Raw genomic sequence first — 23445 nt, 5'->3', positions numbered from 1 at the left:
CTCAGACTTTCATTTGAGATTCTCTGTTCCTTCCATCATAAAACAAATGGGAAAAACAGATGAGGGTCTAGTATTTGACCTTCACTGAGATCCCTACCATTGCGTTTCATTTTTCAATCGACTGCAATGTGCATGCTTACATTGGGTTTTATTGATAGCCACCCTCTGGAAACAAGAACAAGGACTGGTCTAATGAAGGAAGCTGCAGCTCAGTGCCCTCCCATTCATTTCACTACAAGAAGCGCAGCGACTGAGTGAGCAATTCATGAATTCATACACTTCTGCACATTGCGTGACTTGGGTGCACAAGGACTCTGAGCGCAACCTTCTCATGCAGCCAGGCTGTGCTTTCAACTCGAAAAGAGACACTGCTGTTGTCACTCGCTGTACGATTGACAACAGCAGTGTCAAAAACAGATGCTGTGCTTGCTTCTGGACAGTACAATAATATGACAAATAGCAGTGAATGATGGGGGTTTTGGTTGATGGTAGCAGTAGCTAAATTATTCACAGTTGAGCATTTCCATAGATAAAACACTGAAAGTGTAAAGCTTTAACATATGATTATTGGAGCTTCAAAGCCTTCTTCTGCTCTGGGCTGGTAAGGCAGAAGAAGGCTCTGATAACAGATTATCAGCCTCCTTCCGCATCGCTTCCTTGAGAAAGTGAGTCAAAGACAAATTAAAGCCTTTGTCAAGCATGAGGTAGCATAGCAGAGGTCCAGGGTATTTGACGCAGTGAGAGTCAGTGCTCATGCAAACAAATCTGGATCTTTTGTGCTGTGATTGAGACTGTGGGCAGTGATTATGAGTTTGCACCCTCATCTCTGTCTGTGCTTCAGGTTGCCTTGGCCTGTTCATCCAGACATTTGTGTTGGCAACACTGTCGGCTGCTACAATGTCTGTATAATACTCAGCAAAAACAAAAATAAAGCTCTGATTATTTATTTTACTTCAAATGTTGAAGAGTCGGGGACCAGTGTCATTAGCATGCATATACTGTTTAAAAAAAATAAATAAGTAAGACATACACGATTCAATAAAGTGTTATGGAAAAAAGTAACATGAGGGGCCTGTAAAGAGAAATCAACTTGGTCTTCTGAGCGCATAAACTGGCAGGGCCTTTGATATTCACGGGAAAGGACTTGTAATATTCTGTCAACAGCCTCTACCTTTGAGATGCAGCTGATCCCAATGAAACACATTGCTTGAATATATTGAACAATTGTCTGAAGCTGGAAACAGCACATGCCGCATACTAAGACGCTCTGAGGATTTGTACCTGAAATACATTTAAAACGGGGTAAAGAAACACACTGAGGTTGGGGAGAGACCTACATGCTGTGCAGGTATACTCCTCTCCAGAGTCTGTCCCACTTCATTCCTGGCTTGGTGGGCTCAATACGAGCCAAACTAAATCAGCCTGTGACGTGCTGCTTATGTGTTTTGAGGGACGTGTTGTTAATCTACAGACTTTTTTTTGGAGAGAATGGTATAGTAACCTAGCATCACTTCTTCTTTCTTCATCTGAATTGTCAGTAAGCATTAGTGGGGCAGTGCAGTAGAACCTAAAAGTACTAAGCGCCACACTCATGAACTGACCACTCAACCAAACACACCACTTGAATCAGACACAGGGCTCCTGGATACTGTTTAAATCCAGGCGGTAGGAGATTTACTCTAAACACAGCCCTGCTGGCTTATTGATTTCTTCTTCTTGTTCTTCAAGAGATTTCCGACCTCTGAGCACCCTACATTCCCAATGTGTTTGTAACGTTGAGATTCTACTGTATGTCTTGCAGGCTTATGCATATACTGTCATGTATTTACTTTAGTTATTCAGTATAATATTTACCAGGAGGAACCCCACTGAGATGTGACATCTTGCTTGCAAGGGTGTCCTGTGGGATTACAAGAATAGGCAGCAACCCTATACATGCATAGTGGTGACCCACGATAGGTACAATGATATGGTACAATAGTAACACATCAGTCACAATGCTGTTTTTGTGCAATGTTTGATCCCTTGTGTTGCCATTGCTGGTAAGGATGTAGTCTACTAACGGTTCTTCAAAGGTGTCTTCAAGGTAATGGCTTGTACTCCCGTCTCTCCAATCTAATGGGATTAAAAGTGAGGGCTTCGTCATGATTCAAAGTGTTCCACGGCAAAGTGAGCGCTCTAAGGCTGAAGAGCAAATATCTAATGAGTCGGCGTGTGACACATCACATTCTTCTTCCTGCTGTCAGTAACAATACCCATGACATCAGAACCGGAATGCATGTACATTTCACTGGTAACAATGGGGTCTGTCACAAAGCTGAGCTGAACACTCTAATCCCCTTTTACAATAACATTCCATGACAACAGGGAATCAGATTGCAAAGGGATAGGGAAAAGCTTTTCTTTAGGACCAAATAACTTATAACAGAAGAAGAAATATTATTATTACCCTTTTGTACTGCTGGAAATTGGATTATACAAATCGAATTCACAACTACACTGCATCTAAACTATTCTGTAGCATAGCAGGTTGTGACAACAGCTCACTGGTCACAGTGGCTACATTCTACAAAGAAACTCGAGGTAGCTATGATTGTAGTGCTGTTACTTCTGAAAAACGCTTTTTAACTGACATGATCAAGTCGTTAACAATGAGAAGTCTGGATTCAGGTAGATTTGCTGGTGGTGTAAAATGCTTTCAAAATATCCTCGCGTGGAAAAGATTGATCAAATCAAACCCCTTTGTTTCTTCCATGATTGAGTGTCTGAAGTTCTGGATGGTAAATCCGCTTATCACTTCAGACACAGATAGCCAACCTGATATGTTTAGATTTGCAGCAGACTGGTAGCTGAAATGTGGCATTAATAAATGCATGTAACTTTTGAGAACAGAATGCAAATAGGAAATCAAGACGTCCACATGACAATGAAACAGAGTTATGAAGTAATGTTGTCAGTAATGTCAATTTAAGGTGAAACAACATCTTACTGAATTACAAGGAAAAGACACAGCTAGCACTTAAAACAAGATTGAAACAAAGGACAAACTTATCTATTGACTGGGCCGTTTATCTTTGTGACATTTTGAGCAAGGTCCATTTTCAAATTGTAAACTCGAAGAACTGTACCACTATATACTGATAGGTCTAGCTTGCTCTCTAGTGGGGAAATAGTGTACCACATACAGTAAACTTCTTTATGCATGGTTGGAAAGTCCACTTCGGAATGCATTGATGGTGAATGTTACAATACTGTGCTGGAATTGATTTGATTTTTAACATCAAATTTTTATTTGTTCTTCAGGATTAACATACAGAACCGAATAATATACAGTATATTATATATCCCCTCCCCTGGCAACCTGTCAACTTCCCTGGACCCATAGATATAGCAATAAATAAATAAATAAATAAAGTATACAACCAAAGCACATGGAGCTCATTTAAACTGTTGCAGAGTCCAACAGCTGCTGCTTCCCCCATGTTACCAGCATGGATGACTTGGCTTTGTTTATTCAAGTGGTAGAAAGTTCCAACAGAATAATCTCTTTAAAATGAAACAGCCATGTCGCAAAGGTAACTGGTGAGGGGGGAGCCAGCGTTGCACTATCATTTTTTTTTGCTGCAGTTAGACCAGCCAGCCACATTTCACATTGGCGTTCAGATAAATGAAGATCGGAGTCATCATTAAGTAGCAAATGTAGTGGTTCTAAAAGGTAAATCCCTGCTGATCAGATTAGATAAAGTGGAAGCCACCCAACCCCAGAACACAAACACATCTGGGCATTCCCATAAAACATGTAATAAGGTACCAGGAACACCAAGAGAGCAAAGCCCACAGTGTGCATTCAGAATAATACCCATGAGGAAGCTTCTACAGGGGGTTAAATAAGAGCTATGGCAAATCTTGAAATGAATTAACTGGTGGTTCCAAATATGTTGTCCCAAACTGCTTCCTATTCAATTGGTCTACCAACTATAGCCAAATCTCTTTCCCATAAAGCAGTTAAGGACAAAGACTTGTAAGAGGCTTTAAGTAAATGCAAATAAATCTCAGAGGCCATCCCCCTGGAGGGGCCCCCTGTGAAAATCCATTTTATCATAGGGTGTAGTTGTAGTTCGGACCCCCAAGGAACCCCACAAGCTCGCAGGGCAGATGAATTGATTTTTTTTTGGTTGCCCTTTTATAAAACTACAGATTGGAATAAACCTTTGAGAATATGATGATTAGTTCCTTATGTGTATGGACAGAAAGAAAGCATGGCTTTCAAAGTCTATTTATTTTACAAATTCAAAACCCTTCCCATGTTCTCCTTGTCCATCGGTAGTCTGTGCATGTAGAAACAGGTTCAAGCAGGTGGCTGAATGAAAACACTTTTAAAAAGGCCAGCTTTAAAGCATCTTGACCTAAGCAGTTTAATAATAGCTTTTCTGCTCCGAGGCACTTTAATCACAATCCTCTCTGTTGTCACGTAATTGCATAAACAGCATAACATGTTGAAACTGTGCTATACTAACCTGTGCTGTTCAGCCTGAACATTTTCACTAATAAAGGAACTGGAAAGTCAACAAGCAAACGCATGCAGGTAGTCAGTGCGAGCTGGTGGGTCAAACCTGAGTATTCCCGGGTATCCTCAGTACTGCTCTGAGGGTCATTGAACCAAAGCAGTAATTAAAAAATAAGGTGACATAGTATACTGATACATTTATTTTGAAATCTTGAAATTCTAGAAGGCCATGGAAGACAGGAGCTGCATAGCAATCGCAAATGTGAAAATAAATAAATCAATCATGCTGCTCAATGCATAAAGAGATGAGGGGGGCGGGGGGGGGGGGGGGGTGCGACTAAACAAGAGACCTTGAAACCAGCAATCAAAAATGTTATTTAAATGTAGCATGGTTAGAGTAAGGACAGCACAAAGACGAAATAACATTATGTTAAATTGAAATAGATAGATTTGTTTTCAATTTGATTCAGGTGTAGCCAATACCATGGGCTTGTTTCCTCTCCAGGCTGACGTATTGCTACACTTAGCAGTTTACTGTGATATCCCTCATACAAGTTTACCATAGTAAAAGCATAGCAAAGTGTAATCAAGCATACTGAAAGCATGATAAAACACAGATAAGCACTGTAAAGCAATGAGAGGTATGGTAAAGTATTTTTTAAAACATGGCAAACCATGGTAAATGATGGTCATTTTAGCATAACCATGGTAAACGCATGAGAAAACTGCTACAGTGAAAATGTACTGTGGTAATCTTTAATAAGTGTTTCCATAGTAAACATTTTGTTTTCTCCAATCACCTCTTGATGTCTGTAAGTAGTTCCATGTTTGATGAAATCACACCTTCCAATGGCTCCACAAAAAGCTGGTGGGTTTACTACCGAGAACACACCAGAGGTAGCCTGCTCTCTGAGTGGAGTGACACTTATTGACCTTTCGTCCTGCATATTTAATGTAGTGTCCAGCACAGGTGTTTAACACAGTTATAGCTACAGTGCATATACCTGCAGTTGTATAGCAATCTTTTCAGCTGTTAAGCTAAAATGCCCCAGCAGCACGATTCTTGGGTCTCTGATTTGTGTTGTAAATAAGTTAAATGTACATGTATTTTTAAATTCAATTAGATTTTACAGCATTGTTTCTGTTCCAATTACTGTTGTTGAGGTCACTGAATCTGCACTCTCTGTGCATTGCTACACTGCAGTAAATAGCAGTCCATTCTAAGGGACAGCATCTTTCCATTACAGACATGCTGTGTTTGTAAACTCATTGAACAGCATTGAACAATACATAATTTCTTCAGAAGAAACAAACACATTGAAGAGGGTACTCAAGCACAGCAGTCATGCTTTATGTGTTTTTTGTTGAGGATTTTTTTCAGGTTTTTGTTTAACTGACTATCTGAGGATGGTCTGTGATGGTCTGAATGGTAAGAAAGTGTATTGCTTTTAGTCAGGATTGCCTTCTTTATATTTCAGTGACGATAGCTGGGGATCCTTAGAAACACCAAACAAGTACAACTCAGCTAAACTCTTAAGATTAGAAATTTGAATCAACCTTTTTTTTCTTAACTCTTTTTGCTTCAACAGCTTTATATCTATTGAAACAACTGATTTACTTAAATTTGATTAACTGTTCTGATGCGTTATCCTCTTCTGTCTAGTTTGACCTGCCCCTTAATAGGTATACATGAAATAAAAAAAATAAAAAAAACACTTTAACTCTGATTTTATTAGGGAAGGGAGGGCAGCGCAGCAATAAAACTCTCATTGTTGGTCTGTCTGGCACGGCAAATGTAACAGTCTATCAGCCTTATGAAGATTAAGCCTGCCCCCAAGACAGTTTAATAACTATTCTTTATGTTATAATAACACTGGCTATTTTGGCATCAGGATTTCAATTTCAGAGGCAATGTCCATCATTTGTTGAGGAAATTAAGGCCTGTGCAGAACTAATCGGTGACAGTGCCAAATTGCCCAGACAGTAGCTCAAGTCATTTTTAATGAGCCCATTTGCTCTGAGCTCCACTCTGGGGAACACAAGTCATTGAACACTGAACTGTGCAGGAAATCGGGGGTAGTCAGACATGGCTGGACATGGGAACTAGAGATTTATTATTGAGACTTACTGTATAAGAGCATTACATTCTTACATCTTTACAGGGAGCGGAATGCTTGAAGTACTAGCTGTTATCTTACAAGATTTCAAATTTAAAAACAAATACTTCACAGGACTTTACTCAAAGAAGCTTTATATTAGCAGACTAGCTCAGGGTGTGCTTGCAGGCCATTTTTTGTAGTTATTATCTGCTAAATTGTGGCTGTAGCAAAGCAGTTCATTGGAAAACAGGTTTCCTAAAACCAGGACTCATACCTTTCTTCAGACTTTCCCTTTTTTTCTCTGGTTTAGGACAGGTAGTTGGACATGCACGCAACAGAAAGGTTTAATTTTATTTTAAGGAGGACATTAAACTAAAACTGAATCTTAACAAAAGCTGCTGACTGTATATTTATTTTGAAGTCACTTCACATCTTTTAGGAACAGTGGTTTATTTACAATGGCATACATTGTTGACCTATGTGTACATACAGTATGTAGACAGGTACTGGTGCCAGTTTCATCACACAAGGTCTCAGCAAATGAACAGACCAAGGTACAGTAGGTGTGTGAAACATCCTCCATGCTTTTCAGACTCTGGGTTATTGGTTAGTCACCTTGATAGAACCCATTCCCATGAGGACACAAATGATGCATTGCAGGAAGAACTGCAATATTTCAAGTCTGACATTCGTGTAGCCATGGTCTACCCAATGGCCAGGTCTCCATCTTATCAAGGCCCTGTGGGCTGAAAATTACTGATGTTCACAGGCAAGGTCAACTCAAACAAGAAAATAAATGGATCCTGGTACATGAATACCGGGGTGTTTGTAAGTTGTAATAGCAACCAGAGTTGGACTTGCAAACAGTACTAGTAATAGCAAAACAATTGAGTTGATAGGACAGTAAACCCAGTGAAGCAGACTGACAAATCAAACACATTTCTTGCTAGAGTTATGTTTTTATTGGGCACGACCTTCTTTCAAGTGAATAACACTCATATAAAAAAATACTTGGTGCTGGTAGTCGCTACTGTATAACAATATAATATAATATAATAATTATGTATCTATGGATAAAGTAAATGGTCATATTAAAACCAAAATGGAAAGTACTGTAATAGCTGTCTCGTGAGAAAAATAAAACAGCAAACATTCATTTGTTTGTGTTCCAACACTGTAACAGCAATTGATAAATTGACATAAGACTCTAATTTACTGAATCAACAAACGTTCTGCAGTAATTTTCCTGTGACAAAATGATTAATGAAAGCTTTTAAACATCTAGCTTTCCTACTGTTCAAGACAGCCTATTTTGTGCACTGTATCGGTATAACACCACATGATTAATAAGTACATGCATGCATAAATAAAACCAAACTGTACAAACACTTTCCAAGGTACTCAATAAAGAATGAATATATATATATATATATATATATATATATATATATATATTTTATTTAATTTTTTCTAGCGGTTACACAGGAAATTCTGCAGTCTGTCCAATTTGGGTCAGCAGCTGCAGAATTGACAATGAGAGGCTCCTGATTAAAACGAGCACAGGACCATTGAAGGGTGCAGGGTATCGAACAGAGAGAGGGTTTAATTCGGTGAGCCATGGATTATATTGGTTGTTGTTTTTTTGTGATGCTTGTGATAGTTTCTCTTTTTCATCTGCAGAGCATCTCCACGTTCCCCTGCTCTGCTTGCTGGTTCAAGCCTGTCCTGGAGAGATAACTCTTTCTGGGGTGTTGAGTTCTGTCTCCATGCCACTCCAGCATGTCTCCATCTTCTAAAGAAGCTCCTCTGCATTATCACTTAACACCTATTCTTCTTTTTAATCTCTCTTTCAAGAATATACACTCCCTTCCAACATGTGTTGGGTCATCCTTGAGGAGGTTAGTGTATACAAGTAGTGGTATCACAAAAAGTGTTGTGTCTTTTGATGCTGCCTTTTCTGAAATAACTTTCTCCTCTAACAAAAGTGACATTCATCTAAAGTCATTGATTTCTTTCGAACTCTACTCACCCTCCGAAGTTAATGATGCTGTGGTGTAGTCTCCAGATATACAAAGGAACCCAGCCATGCTAGGTTACACTGTACCTGTGTCATTTCTCAATAACGCATTGATATTCCTCAGAGGAGCCTTACAATGATACTTTATTATTTCATACACGGGCTGAATGAGACCCCATGAGTACTGATTTTGAACCTGACATTCTGTTCACAAACTACGTGTTTGCAACTTGGAAATGGAAAGTTTAATCAGATAGAATCCAGTAACATATTATTTGCATAGGGAGCTAAAAGTGTTAATACACAGTGACTCTGCAGAATGGTGAACAATAAACAGGCTTATTTAAACTAATTTAGAATACTAGTTAAAGGGGTTATTCATTTTATTATTCAACTTGTTGGCTGTTAAACAGCATTTTACCTCTACTACTACCTGTGAAACATTTTTCTTTAAATTATTATTAGATTTGTGTGTGTGTGTGTGTGTGCGCGTGTGCATGTAACTGGATTGTTGGGGGCATGTGTGAATCTGCTGGAAAGAGCCAGGCGCTCCACCTGAAACATGCTGCTGTCTTTGTTTACACAGAATGGCAGCCAGCGATTGGTTGGCTGCGGATCCCTGAACGGAGGAATGTCTTGCTATAAAAAGAAACCGCTGACACACCTTTGGGGCTGAGGCACCAGGAGCAATGGACTGGGATACGGTGCTTTTAAAATCTGTCTGTGAGTAAGCGAACAAATACGTGACCACTGCATGTGCAACTGGAGTCATCCTTGTGTGAGCAGGAATTAGTTTAGGAAAGACTTAAATCCCATAATAGTGCATAGAGAGTGTGTCAGGGAGCAGGTTCTTGCAGCGGGACCTCCCTTGTAATAACTGCTGTAACTAAAATGAAACTAATAAAAAAAAAATTCAACCAACAACAAACTAAGCTGTGCTCTGTATTCTGTAACAACCTTTTTAGTGACTTTGTGAAAAAAATAAGATTAATGTCATCAATATTATGTATTGTAATAACCCTTAAAGCATGTGTTAATGATGCAGAAATGACTATAAGTCAAGGATGCAGCGTAAAAGTTAGGCACTAATAGTGTATGACAATATAAAAGACTTCCCATGAAGGTTAAAATATTGAAATACTTCAACGGAATACAGCCTGCAATGACAACTCCTCGTGTTCAAAATTACACAGTACAACAAAAGATGTATTTTCTTGAACACATCAATGGTTTTTATTGAAACTGTGCAGGAAGGCCGAAAGGATTTTAGATCAGTTTTTCAATGAGCCAAGGCAAGGGTGGCAATAACCGACAAATGGAATGCTACTGTCCCTGAGTAAAGACCTTGTACAATGACACATTTTAAAAAATGTGGAAAGACTGAAGGTAGAGACTAGAAATGCTATCACAGACAAGAGTCCAGACAGACCACACAACACTGCCTCACCTGTACTCAGACAAACGCCTGGCAATAGTGGAAGGTTCTATTGACAGTGATAGTATTCCAATTGGTCCTCAAGATGCTGCTTCTGGACAATCAGGTACTGTAGGCTTTTATATTGCCCACAGAAATGCATCGCCTCTTACTGCTGACTAGATCATAAACTAAACAAGCACGTCTATCAGAACAGGTGCTGCTGATCGATGGAGAAGATGGGCATGCAAAGGATCCCACTGTCTGCCACGAAAATCAAGTATTGCTTATAATTATATTCTTATGTATACAGTATATAATATTTAAAGAACATATTTATTTTTAATAATGGTTTCTCTAATCCAGACCCAGTCAAGAAGAGTACCATCCCCAGCCAATGTCGGGCGTCCTGAATCATGCTTTCGTGTCTGCACTCAGAGGGCTTAGCCACTCTTACAACTCCATTGTCTGAAACAATTTCCCTGGATCTAAATGTTTCTGTTAGGGAACATTCATAGAGTCGTAGCTAGAGGCATTAAAAAGAGCGAGCAGGGAAAGAACACAGAGCTGGGGTCAGGAGACCAGCATTCATCTGCCTGATACAATCCCCTATCCCTGTGTACTCCCTAGAGTGCAGCTCTGTGTGTCCCTGAGAAGAATCCTGCTTTAAGAAGGCTGGCATGTTCAATCCCCTATCCCTGTGTACTCCCTAGAGTGCGGCTCTGTGTGTCCCTGAGAAGAATCCTGCTTTAAGAAGGCTGGCATGTTCAATCCCCTATCCCTGTGTACTCCCTAGAGTGCGGCTCTGTGTGTCCCTGAGAAGAATCCTGCTTTAAGAAGGCTGGCATGTTCAATCCCCTATCCCTGTGTACTCTCTAGAGTGCGGCTCTGTGTGTCCCTGAGAAGAATCCTGCTTTAAGAAGGCTTGCATGTTCAATCCCCTATCCCTGTGTACTGCCTGGAGTGCAGCTCTGTGTGTCCCTGAGAAGAATCCTGCTTTAAGAAGGCTGGCATGTTCAATCCCCTATCCCTGTGTACTCCCTGGAGTGCAGCTCTGTGTGTCCCTGAGAAGAATCCTGCTTTAAGAAGGGCGGTATGTTGTCGGTAGTGCTTTCGTTTTTGTATTTTCTGGTTCTAGCCATTGGAATAACTTAACAATAATAATAATAATAATATCTTTATGTTTATATTGTGCCTTTCACAGTGGAGCACCATCACAAAGTGCTTTACAGAAGTGAACTGCGGTGAGTGAAGTTAGCCCTTCCATTCCTCTTTGTTCCAGACCTATTTTAAATTATTATTCACAGTATTCACAGTGCCAGTTAAATGTTATACATTAAACTAGAGTGGAATGGCCCTCCCATGACTGCTAGTAGCTGATGTTTATGATGACTGTTATCGTGGGTGACCTTCCACAAAAGGGATTGTGTGAGCTGGCTTGGAACACTTGTTGATCTTGGTTTCAAATGGATTCTGAACAAGTCGTGTGAGACTGTGTCCTATTCAAATCGGAGAGCCAGTTCAAAGCCAGCTATAGGCAGTTAAAAAGCAAGCTAGATATAAAATGAACCTGTGTAGACCTTGAAGCACACTGCCCTGTACTGGTGGAAAAAAGAGATTTCCTTGAATAAAAAAGAAATGTCAGTGTGACTTCAGAGCACTTGAAAAGCACAAAATAGTCCAAACTTAAAAAGCGAGCATGTACACCCTTAAATCAAACCCAGTGAAAATCAGGAAAAAATATTACAGAATGGCAGCATTGGAGAAAAGCCATTAACATTCTGAACACATGAATTATTATTGCTTGTATATATATATATATATATGTGAAGAGAATGTCTACATGGGAAAACAGACACCATGCCATTTGCTTGCTATTTCCATTCTATTACCATGGTTTCCAGATGCAAGGTTGTGAACAGGGGTGACAGCAGCCATTATACTGTGGCCCTGCAGAAGGATGGATACGACAGGAGGGGACTATTCTGAGTCACTTCCACTCACCTGTGTGGGTCCCATGTTGGATTCTCATCAGTATCACAGAACGCAATGTGTAAAGGTCTCACAGAGTGACTTGTCTGTCTCATGGTTTTAGGGGAGGATTGATATATACTGCCATGTGATGGATGTATCTACATTGTCTGTTTCTAGGCAAGATTGACAGAACATGGCACTTTAAACAAACTGCAATGAATGTAGCTATGTTTGCAGTGAAGGAGTGAAAACAGAGGCACGGGCTACATGCATCACAAAGTCAGTGCAGTACACAACCCTGTGAGATTCTAACCCACAGGCCAGCTGGGCAATGACAGTACCCCGAAAGGTGAGAACAAAAGTGTAAGAATATAGTGTAAAATATGTACAATGTAGTTGGGTTGTCAAGCCTATGTTTTAATAAATAATCTATTGCATGAGTTTACTGACTGAACCTGTTATTCAGAGTTGCAAATAGAAATATTCACATCTCAAACATATTTTTTAAAATGTCAGTATTTTGCACTGGTACTACAAAGAAACATACTAGTCAATTTTGGTAAAAGTTACTAAAGAAAACAGCGACAATAAGGTTCAAAGCTTTAGTTTGCACACATTGCATAGTGAAATATATTAAAGAGACTGCATGCACATTATTAATAATCTAGGGGCTGTGGCAATTACGTTCGCTGCTGTCTATATCAATTGAATAGACTCCATTGTGTTCCCACATTTCAAATGCCAGTTTGTAGAGGTTGCAAAGTCATCTACGGTATGAAAGTAAAGAGCCAAACCAGCATTTGGAGGAGCGAATCTAGCCAGCATATATCAAACGAGGACCCGTTCCAGAGCTGCATGAACTGGAACAGCTGCTATCAGGGGAATGAAGCGTGAACAAATAATTAAAAGAGGTAATGAGAAGGAAGAAGGGATGGACTTGGAAGAATTTATTAAGAGCTCAAACTGGCAGTGGATTAGTCTCATCTGAATTCCTTTCTGAAACCCCCCAGGAATACATGGTCTGGCTTTTAGCCAGGAGCAGTTTGTCAACCAAATCATTCCATAGTACCAGAAAAAGACAACTTTTGAAGAAAAAAGTATCCATACCGGTAGTTTAGTTTTTGTATTGTTATTATGCATATTAATTACTATATTAATTATGAGAATTGCACGGCCTGTTGGATAGGTTCAGACCTGGTATATAGAGGTTCTGAATACTGCATGCATGAGTAGAAAACGATCATTGACCCTCTGTATCTAAATAGGAAACATCTTGGTCTTGCATACCCACCCTTGAATTCAATTTGAATTATGGTGCCGCTACCATTATATCAGCTTTAAAAAAGTACCACATAAGAAAAGCCATGGTAAGTGCAGTTATTTCAAGCTAATTCCCCAAATCCTCCGTTATCTTTATCCCATGTGTGGTTTGTTTTGTTACTAATAGTGGCACTTTGAATAGGGTACGTTTCTTTGGTTTTACAGACTGAGATATACGAAAGAGGCTTACTGAATACTCTGTAGCCATTACTGGTGCAGTCGTGTCCTGTGGCTATAATGGTCAGGTATCTTTTAGTGTGGATTCTACAAAATGATTAGGGCCAATTCATCATCAACTCAGAATAGATAGAGATTTGGCAGTTGGCAAGCTGTGACTGTCCTACCTGACTATCAGAAGCAGTCCTGTCTGGAATGTATACAGTGTCTTGTTCTCTGAACGTGGTGAGTACTTTGAATACAATGTCGCTATCCCTACAGAGGATAATGCATTTGCTCCTGCTATCCTTCTAAGGAGCATGTCATAAGAATGCATTGCAATCAATATACCATCATGCTCATTCCCTAATGTTCTGTTTTTTTTAATTGTTGATGTTTTTGTGAATACCTTTGCAGTGACTCTAGGATATGTAACATATCTGAAATATATTACATATCCTGGACAATAACTATATTTATATATTGTTTATCCTAGAGTAATATATGTAATATATTTGTAATATATAATTAATTTATTACATCCTAGAATTATACATTGTGTAATATATTCCTAATATAGATTACATACCCAGGAAAAATACATTACGTATACTTGTACTATACTCAAAGTATTCCTAATATACTAGAAATAGAATAATGTAGGACAGGATACAGAGTAGAACCTATCATATCTGATCCTGTAAGATACAATACCCTTTATTAACCGATGGACCTTGTCATTTCTGTCTAATTACTTCGGCATGGACGAAGAAAGCACAGCATGACCTGTTTTTGGAATGCTGTTGTGTAAATTTCCAAACACTGTATTACAGGGCTTTATTTTTCACTGATTTTCTTTGAGTAGTATACATGCAGTATCATAATTCGCTGCTTCAGACACATGGATGTATCTCACATAGTTCATTTATAATGCCCAGATGTTAAAGTAACTATAATATAATATAACGACTTCCTCTGAGATGCAATATTTTTACATATCTGATGGACCCCTGGCACCAATTAAATCGAATATGACAGGTTACACTGTGTATTATCAGACAATGATATGTATTTGTGGCAGGGTTGAGGCCTGCCCTGTAAATAAATGTGTTTTGGTGGTGGGTTGAATCTATTTGATTTGTCTCAGTAAAGTTCAGTGAAGCCTCTGCCTAGCCGGAATAGTTTTTTAGGTTTTGTTACACTGTTTGTTTTGGCCCTTGTGCCTATTCATTTGTTCCTGTGCCACAGCACTAAACCTAAGCAATTCTGTGCCTGAGCTTCTCTCCCTGCTGGTAGCACCTGGGCCGTGACGCTGACCTATTCACAGTATTAAATCATTTTTAGTCACTGTAACTGTCTTACCCTGTTATGCCTCGCTGAAAAGAGGAACCAGTAGCGGCTAGCGAGGTTAATATTTTGAATGGTTTATCTGTCTGCCATCTTGATCAAAGTCCTGTCAAGTTGAGATTACTTTAGAAAATGCAGAAGTTTATTGAAAATAAAAAAGTAAAAACTACCTTTACCAGTTCTAAACATGGAAAAAAGGGAGCAATGTATGTACAGAGAAAGACCTGGAAACTTTCTAACTCAGCAAACCTTTCAGCTTGCTCTATCACACTCATTTTAAACTTGCGTCCAGATTTTTTTTTAACCTCAACCAGAGAATGAATCCACAGCCTGACAGACCAGATGACACAGCTTGCCCACGTGTTTCTTGTGTTCGTAAGCCTGGCTTAGCTTGTGCTGAATAATTTGATACTCCCCCAGTGTATTACAAATGAAAAGGTGTAGAGCGGAGTGAAATAAAGTCCACGGTCATGACACTTTGTCAGCTCTCAAATTTATAAAATGAGCGTTTACCTCAACATCGCTATAGCAACAACAACAACAACTTATATAGCCCCTGTCATGTAACGAAACATCCCAAGGTGGCCAGCTGCAGTTGAGTCCTTAATTAAGTAAGGCAGAAAATCTATAAGGGCACTGTCTGTGAGAGTTACTCTAAAGAGAGGCAGGAGGAAGAGGGTGTTACAGTCAGTCAGCATTACAAAAACATGTATTCAACGTTTTTACGACTAGCAAAAGCTAGATACATCTATAATGCATTGTGCTGCTATGAGAAGCTGAGCAGAAGAGGTCCGAATTAATAGCAGTACTAAAATGAAAAATATATTTTTATAACTATATCCTACTTCACAGTATATCATAGTCATGATGAAGCTTTTTCGTACAGTACAATATGATTGAAAGTTTAAAGTTGCAGATCACTATAGTTCTGTATGTGTTGCATCTTTATTACAATAGTTTTTGAAAGCCCTCTTAGCAGCAAATCAGCTTGGAAAAAAGGCTTGGATTGGGGACTGTACAGCAGCTACAACTAAACCAAACCATGAGCAGCATTTAATAAGTGAGGCTGTTGCACTTCATGGAGGAAGTCTAGCCCAGTGATCCGCATCTTGATATTTATAGAAAATCTCTGAGTCAGCGGCCAAGCAGTCCTGCTGGATAACTGGCAGCAACATCAATTAACCAAAGCATTTAGACCAACAGTATTATCATTTTAATACAAAACTACAAAGATAGAACAGAACTGGTGAGAGGGAAGGGGTTAATCAGGAGAAGTATATTCTTTCCAGTATTGAATATCATAAGCATGCTAATTTCACTCATTCTTTCCTCATCGTTACTTTGCAATACACATCGACTGTTAGTACAATCTTTTAAACGTCGCATGTTCACTTGTTTTATTTAAGTGCCTTTTATCATGGTTGAAATATCAGCAGTGATGTTCTATATCTGTTCTTCAGATCGCTGCAATTATCCTGCAGTGGAAAATTGCTGTAGTTAAATCTTGTCTCAAATTACCAACGGCACTTTATATATTCAATACACAATGACATTAGCCACTGGGACAGGGCTTGTTTCAGTCTCCAGGCTCGTGCCCTCAATTAGTCCCACAAAATGTTAACCACATTTTTTTCTCATAAATGACCAGATGTCTGTCTGTCTGTTCTGTGCTCTGCAGCTTGTTCATTCAGCAAAATACTGCAAACCAAAATCTGTTGTAATAACACCTTTGCAAGCAGCACGTGGCATCATTCAGAAATAAAAGCAAATTTGCAAGCAGCCTTAAGCCTGTATTATTTAAGGTTCTATTAACAACAATACATATTAACTGTCTAACACATTTTCTACTAAATGATATACTGAATTCATAGCGAGTAAACATCAGTTAATGATACAGTCAACACATATTCACATTAGCAACCCAAGGGTCTATTCAATGGATATAACCAGTGGCAGATCCAAACACTGCTCTTTTAAATCACCAAAAATCTGACCCTCCCTGACAGTATGACTATTTATACTGACAGAATTGAATAGACTCACATGCATTATTAGATGTTTAATTGAACCAGGTTCACTCATTTGAATGATCTCAATGGCTGTATTTTGAGTTGCCACTGTCCAGCTTAATAGAAATGAATAAAAGCACACTGTCCAGGTTAATAGAAATGAATAACGGCACACTGTCCAGATTAATATAAATGAATAACGGCACACTGTCCAGGTTAATAGAAATTAATAACAGCACACTGTCCAGGTTAATAGAAATTAATAACAGCACACTGTCCAGGTTAATAGAAATGAATAATGGCACACTGTCCAGGTTAATAGAAATGAATAATGGTACACTGTCCAGGTTAATAGAAATGAATAATGGTACACTGTCCAGGTTAATAGAAATGAATAATGGCACACTGTCTAGGTTAATAGAAATGAATAACGGCACACTGTCCAGGTTAATAGAAATGAATAATGGCACACTGTCCAGGTTAATAGAAATGAATAACGGCACACTGTCCAGGTTAATAGAAATGAATAACAGAATGATAAATCCGGATTAATTCGATTTGTTTTCTCTCCACAAAATCAGAAGCAATATAGTTTTGATGTTAGCAGTCATAAAGGTTAATTATATAATTTTCTAAACATATATTCAGATCTGTCTTAACCTTGTAGATATTTCCTCAAACCCCATTTTCTCTTGGTTAAATATAACCTGTGTGTTTACCAGTATAAAGTTGGGTAGTTGGAATCCAAAACCACCTTGAGTAGAGAATGATACAAAATGTGTAGAAACTTAGTATGTGCTTCTATGAGAAATTCAGGATACTGACGTGAGTGTTGCATATAAAACACACTGTGGTTGTTCTCTGGTAGCGTTGCAGAAGGCTCTAATAATCTAATTTATAATATCAAAAGACTGAAACAAAACCAGGTCAGCCACAGTTTGAGTGTTTCTTCATGGAGCATTTCATGCTGGGTTTGTAATTAATTAGCGAGACCTGATATTAAGGTAATAAAAATACAAATAAATCTACAAAATAACTCCCACTTCCCAGGTCATAGATGGATCTTTAGGGGAAAAAACACAACTTCTTGCATCACACCAATGCAAAGTGACAAAGCAGTGAAAACCGGTTGAAACTTTTTTGGTTTACATGGAAACATCCAAAAAACACTTGAATCCAAAAATGTTTAGGGCGATCTAAAAAATAATAATGTTATGCTAACTCAGATTGGCTTTTGGAAAACTGAAATTTGTACATTGAGATGGCAGTGTTTAAATAACAATCCGAAGCTGAACACAACCTGATTTAGTATGCATCCGAAGATGATGCAGTGGGGTGGTATGTCGACTTTAACATAAACAATATTGGGGGGTTTCACAGACTGGGCATAATAAATACTGGATTAGGTCTATTCCTAGACTTGCTAATCGAGAATTAAAAATGTGATTTCATAAATACCAGATATTCCTAGATTAGTTAGTTCTAGATTACAAAATCCGAGACTAAGGTAGTACAATAGTCTGTGATCAGAGCACAGAGCAGCCTTGTTTAAACTTGATTAACCAGCGGTTTACAGGTGGCACTCATTTTGATTCGCTACAAAAACCTGGTATGGCTCATCCTGTCCCCTGAAACTGAAACAAAAGCACACTTAAAATGGAACAAGAAGACAAAGCAACACAGAAGAAATGTGCTAAAAACTTCTGTGAATTTGAGAAAACCTTACTGAAGCAGATGGGATCAAATTTTCCAATCACTGAGAGCAAACAGTAAGACAGAAGCAATGAGAAAAAAGCTTGGCGTAAAAAAAAAAAAAAAAAAAAAACTAACAGCAAGAACTGTAGAGCAGTTACAGGTAAGTTATTTCCTATTCCTATACATATTTTATACATTTGTATACCACCACTTTCATGTCTGTAATGTATTCATATGTTTGCTCTGATAATACTTGCTGATTGGTTTTAAAATGGGTTTTGCTCTATAATGATGTTTCTTTATTTTAAATAAATTCTGATAGTAAATTAATGCAACTTATAGCTAAATATAAACAAATACTGCCTTTATTTGTAAAACTTAAACATTAAAATTAAGAAAACTCATGCTTCAGAACGCAGGGAAAGATTTCATACAGGAGGGGGTCACCCACCCAAACATGATAGGCACCATGTGGATGGTCTGCTGAGTGGATTATTACAATCTATTTCCTGCATTCATTTACCCATCATAAACACAGCATATTAAGTATGTGGATATTATCAAAGGTATAGCACAAGGGAATCATTTGTATTTCAAAATGCAGTAATAGAAGAAAAAGAAAATCATTATAATGTTGTATATGCCTAGATGGTAATATGGTAGAAGTGTATATGAACTAGTGTTAAACTAAAAAAATAATAAATATACAAAATAAATAAATAAATACATAAATATACAGGAGCAAAGCAATAAAGTAAAATATTGTTTTGAAAGCATCAGTTAAGAGACTTCGTCTCAGTACCACTTGTGAATAAATCTGAATAAATTAATACTTGGGTGAAAAACATGTGTCTTTTTTAAACTCATTTGCACTTACACCAACACATTTTTTAACCTAACTGAAAAGTGTTCAAGCACAAAAGCATCGTGATAAGCCAATCCATCTAAGTTGCTGCTGTCTGCTACAATAGCTGGAACAACAGTTTAATCCATTTCCTCAATGAGGGGATCTGGGCCACCTTGTTTCAATTTCAAAAATTGTGCAGTACAGCTGTGGCAACAATAACGATACAACACTTCCTAGGGTGAAAGCGAAGAGTCCTTCATAGACACTGGAAGCGACTCTTCCATACTCCAAACATGCGTTCCACAAGGCTTTGCGTACGGACATGAGCTTGGTTGTACTTTTGCTGGGATGCTCCTGCAGCACTGAGGTAGAGAATGAATAGAAATGTTGTCTGAGCGTAGCCACTGTAACCAAGTAAAATGCCACCATGCTGTCTTCTCTCAAACTGAGCGTAAAGGGAAGAATTCTGGAAAATTCTAGAATCATGTGTTGCACCTTTCTACCGGGCAACAATGTTTGAAAATGATAACTTTGGGGTGCACACACCTTGAACATTGATTGAAAACCATTTTTTTTCTGTTCCTGTATTCTTCATAATCTGGCACTGCTGGGTGCCTAATTGGAATATGACACCTGTCTATGAAGCCAATAACACCAGTGAAGTTCCCATATTCATAAAACTGTGTTTTGTACAGTTCTTATACAATGGTTTCAGGAAAATTAATGTATTGAGCTCACAGCAGACTTTATGCACAATTCTACATACTGTCAGTTCACAGGCACACAACAAATCCCCAGTCTCCCGATGAAAATCTCCAGTAGCCATGAATCTTAAAGTGATAAAAACATGTAAAACAGGAATAAGAGGCTTCCCCTGCTGAGATGGATGTGATAAATTTGACTCAAGTAACATTACTAGCTGTGCTAAACTTTCTTTATGCATCCAAAAAACGGTGACAGAAGTTAATATTGTAATATTTCATTGGATCACTTCTATCAAACAGTATTCTTCTCTCTGGTCTTGAAGAAACACGCCTGTGATCATTTACATAGTCCAAGAAATCCATCTTCTTCAGTCTGAGGGATGACTGGATTTAATCTGAAATTAAACCTGCCCCCTTAAAGGATTAAGTTAATGCTCCACATAGTTCAGGACTATGTCTAATGGCCTTCATGAAATTAACAGTTTTTAGTCAAGAACTGTAATAGTCTTGGAGTATTTTCAATTGTCTTCATGAAATCCACTTTTTGTTAATCTTGACTTAAAGTACAATTTAGTGCAGGATCAGCGCATTGTCTGTGGAACCTAACGTAAAGGGTTCGAGCCCAGCTACCTCTAGAAAGGTCAAGTTATCAATATTAATGATTCACTTGATCAAAGTTTTTGGAGATTCTCCAGATTCACCAAATCAAAGGAAAATGGCAAGTATTGAACTAATTTAAGAACATCATAGTAGTTGGATAAAAACCTGATTGGTATTCAAGCGTTATGTTATGTGTATTTGACAAATTGGGCATGAACTGCATTTCCTTGCAACTTTGATAGAGCAGAAACAACCACTATTGGGTGGTAGTTATTAATCACTGTGACACTGTCCTGTGCTACAACTGTCTTAAAAGATCAATGAAATCAACAGAGCAACAGTTCAGCTGTGTGAAGAGCAGCTAGCTTCAAGAGCTTTGTTTCAGCTGTGTCTAATAGCTCTTTCTATAGCCCAGCCTTCAAAAGTGTCTTTTAAAGGGCAAACTTATAGGAAACAAAGTCATGGCAAGCAGCGTTTCAACTAGTACCTTTTACCTTCACTGAACTCAGATAAAAACACTGCTACTGATTATCCTTGTTTTGTGTAATATATTCTAGTGGCTTTCCTCCCCAACAACATGTGAACTGGCAGCACTACCAAGAATGATTAAATACTGACCCACAATGCTGCGAGAGAAAAAGCACAGCTTGTTTAATATGCAACTCTCGTGGTCAGGAATGCATGCACTTGCTCACAGATTTCTTGTATTTCAAGGTACACATTAGTAAACTGTGCCATGGAGCTCTGTGCATACCCTGGAGGGTAGCGGGCACTTCTAACTGTGGTTTCAATATGAGGTGCATGTCTGTTGGAAATGAAGCAACTCAAAAACTCTACAATCTTAGAAAAAAGTTAAATGGAACAATCATCTATTTGGTAATACCAACATGCACAAAACCCTAAAGGCCATCATTGATACAGCTTGAAGTTATAGGATAACAGTCTATCGGTCACACAAACCTATAATTACCTGGAGAGAGGCAATAGGTCACAGGACTGAGTGGCTGACCCAGACAGTAGTTTATTACGAAACTCTAGATTCTGATTGTTAAATCTGACCTCTTCTAGTCCACTGCAGCATTGTATCCCAATGCACAGTGATGGGGGTATTAATCACAGTTTCCTGTTGCTTCAGTGCACTAAGTAAAAAGGGATGTGTCTATAATCCTCATTCCAAATGGGACTGGTGGAATTAAGTGCAGGAGATCCAGTTGAAAAGAGAACACCCTTTTAAGTATTAACAGCATACTAGCAACTTTATTTTCATTAGTTCACCCTGCCTTCACAGCCCTGATTCAACAATATCCTACTTGTGAATTTAATTTCAAACCACTTTGCAAGCTGAAGCTTGCCATGTACGTGTTCCACCTTCCTGTTTTCTTTGACACAGTATAGGCTACAGTATCTCATTTGCTTAACGTATTTGTATATAATAACAGGATCAATATAAAGAGCCCTGGGGTTGAGTCCTATGCGAGATGTTCCAATGTGAAGAGCAGAAGGCTTGGACACTGGAAGGTCTCCGTGTATTCTTTGCAGGTGCTGTTCTGAGGATTGGAGTTGTCAATGACTGGTGTGGCGCAACCTGGCAGCGGATCATTAAGGAGCTAGAGGAACATCTGGATAGTTGGGTGGTATGAGTTTTGCATGGATTCAATTTATTCAATTTACTGAGCTTTACCATTGAGCTTTTCTATGGTTAACCAAGATATTTTACAGGCGTTTGTGATCTAGTTTTTACTCCACTTTGCTCTGGTATACTACTAAATTCTCAGGGCAGCAGAAAGTAGGGAAAGGCAGTTCAGTAAGAATTAACATCAAAACTATTTATGGAAGGACAGTCAAATTTAACATGTCGCTCCTGGGTATGTTGGGAAGCAAATAACTCGGAGCACTGCTGCCTTGTTCATGACATCACACTGGATTGTCTGGTAATAGTCCTATTAGGTTAGTCAATAATATAGCATACACATATTTCATTTTCTAATGAACATATAAAAATGTTTTTAGCTGTGATCATTTGTATAATGTAAATACAAATCTGTATACTGGACAATATGAGAAGGGTTTACTGTTAAAACACTGCCATGCACTTGGGTACATACTTTTCAAGTGGTGCTGTGCTCGAGGCGTTTAGGAAATGTTAATCCACAGGTCTGTTTCATAGAGTATGTCAATAACATGACCTTAAAGAATAAGTAGCAAGGTTCAGAAAAATACAGTGTTACATGTCTGCACGTGTTGCTACTGCTGTTTAAATAACGTTTTCATTTCATTGTTAACAGCCTGACAACTTTTTACACTTATAATTTCAAAGTCTTTTCAAAATGTTCACTTAGTACACTTATAGTGTAAGGATTATTGCCCACATTGTCAAACAGGTAACACAACAATAATGATCCATGATGTTGTACGGAACAGAAAAGCCAGAGCACTTCTTGTTATTTTTTTTATTTTTGTATCACTCTTCCTGCACTGATTTAGAGGACAGATCTCAAACCCTAGTGCACTAGAGTGCCTATTTTGAAACCTGGCTCACCTTGAAATAGATCCTGGAGATCAAGACTGCCAGGCCTTGTTCCTGTAAATCTGTATAAAGCGAGATTGAATGCCAGCTGCTGAGGTTGCTCTCACAAGCACAGCAACCTTTCAGACCACAGACTAGCTGCAATTTGAAAACTGCTATTCATATTTTATTTTAATTACAATATGCTCGGAAGACTTTTTTTTGCACAAAGGAATCGATTCATGATTTT

The sequence above is a fragment of the Acipenser ruthenus genome, chromosome 8, assembly GCF_902713425.1.
Source record: "Acipenser ruthenus chromosome 8, fAciRut3.2 maternal haplotype, whole genome shotgun sequence".
In the NCBI taxonomy this organism is placed as follows: domain Eukaryota; kingdom Metazoa; phylum Chordata; class Actinopteri; order Acipenseriformes; family Acipenseridae; genus Acipenser; species Acipenser ruthenus.
Note: the sequence above shows the minus strand (reverse complement) of the source record.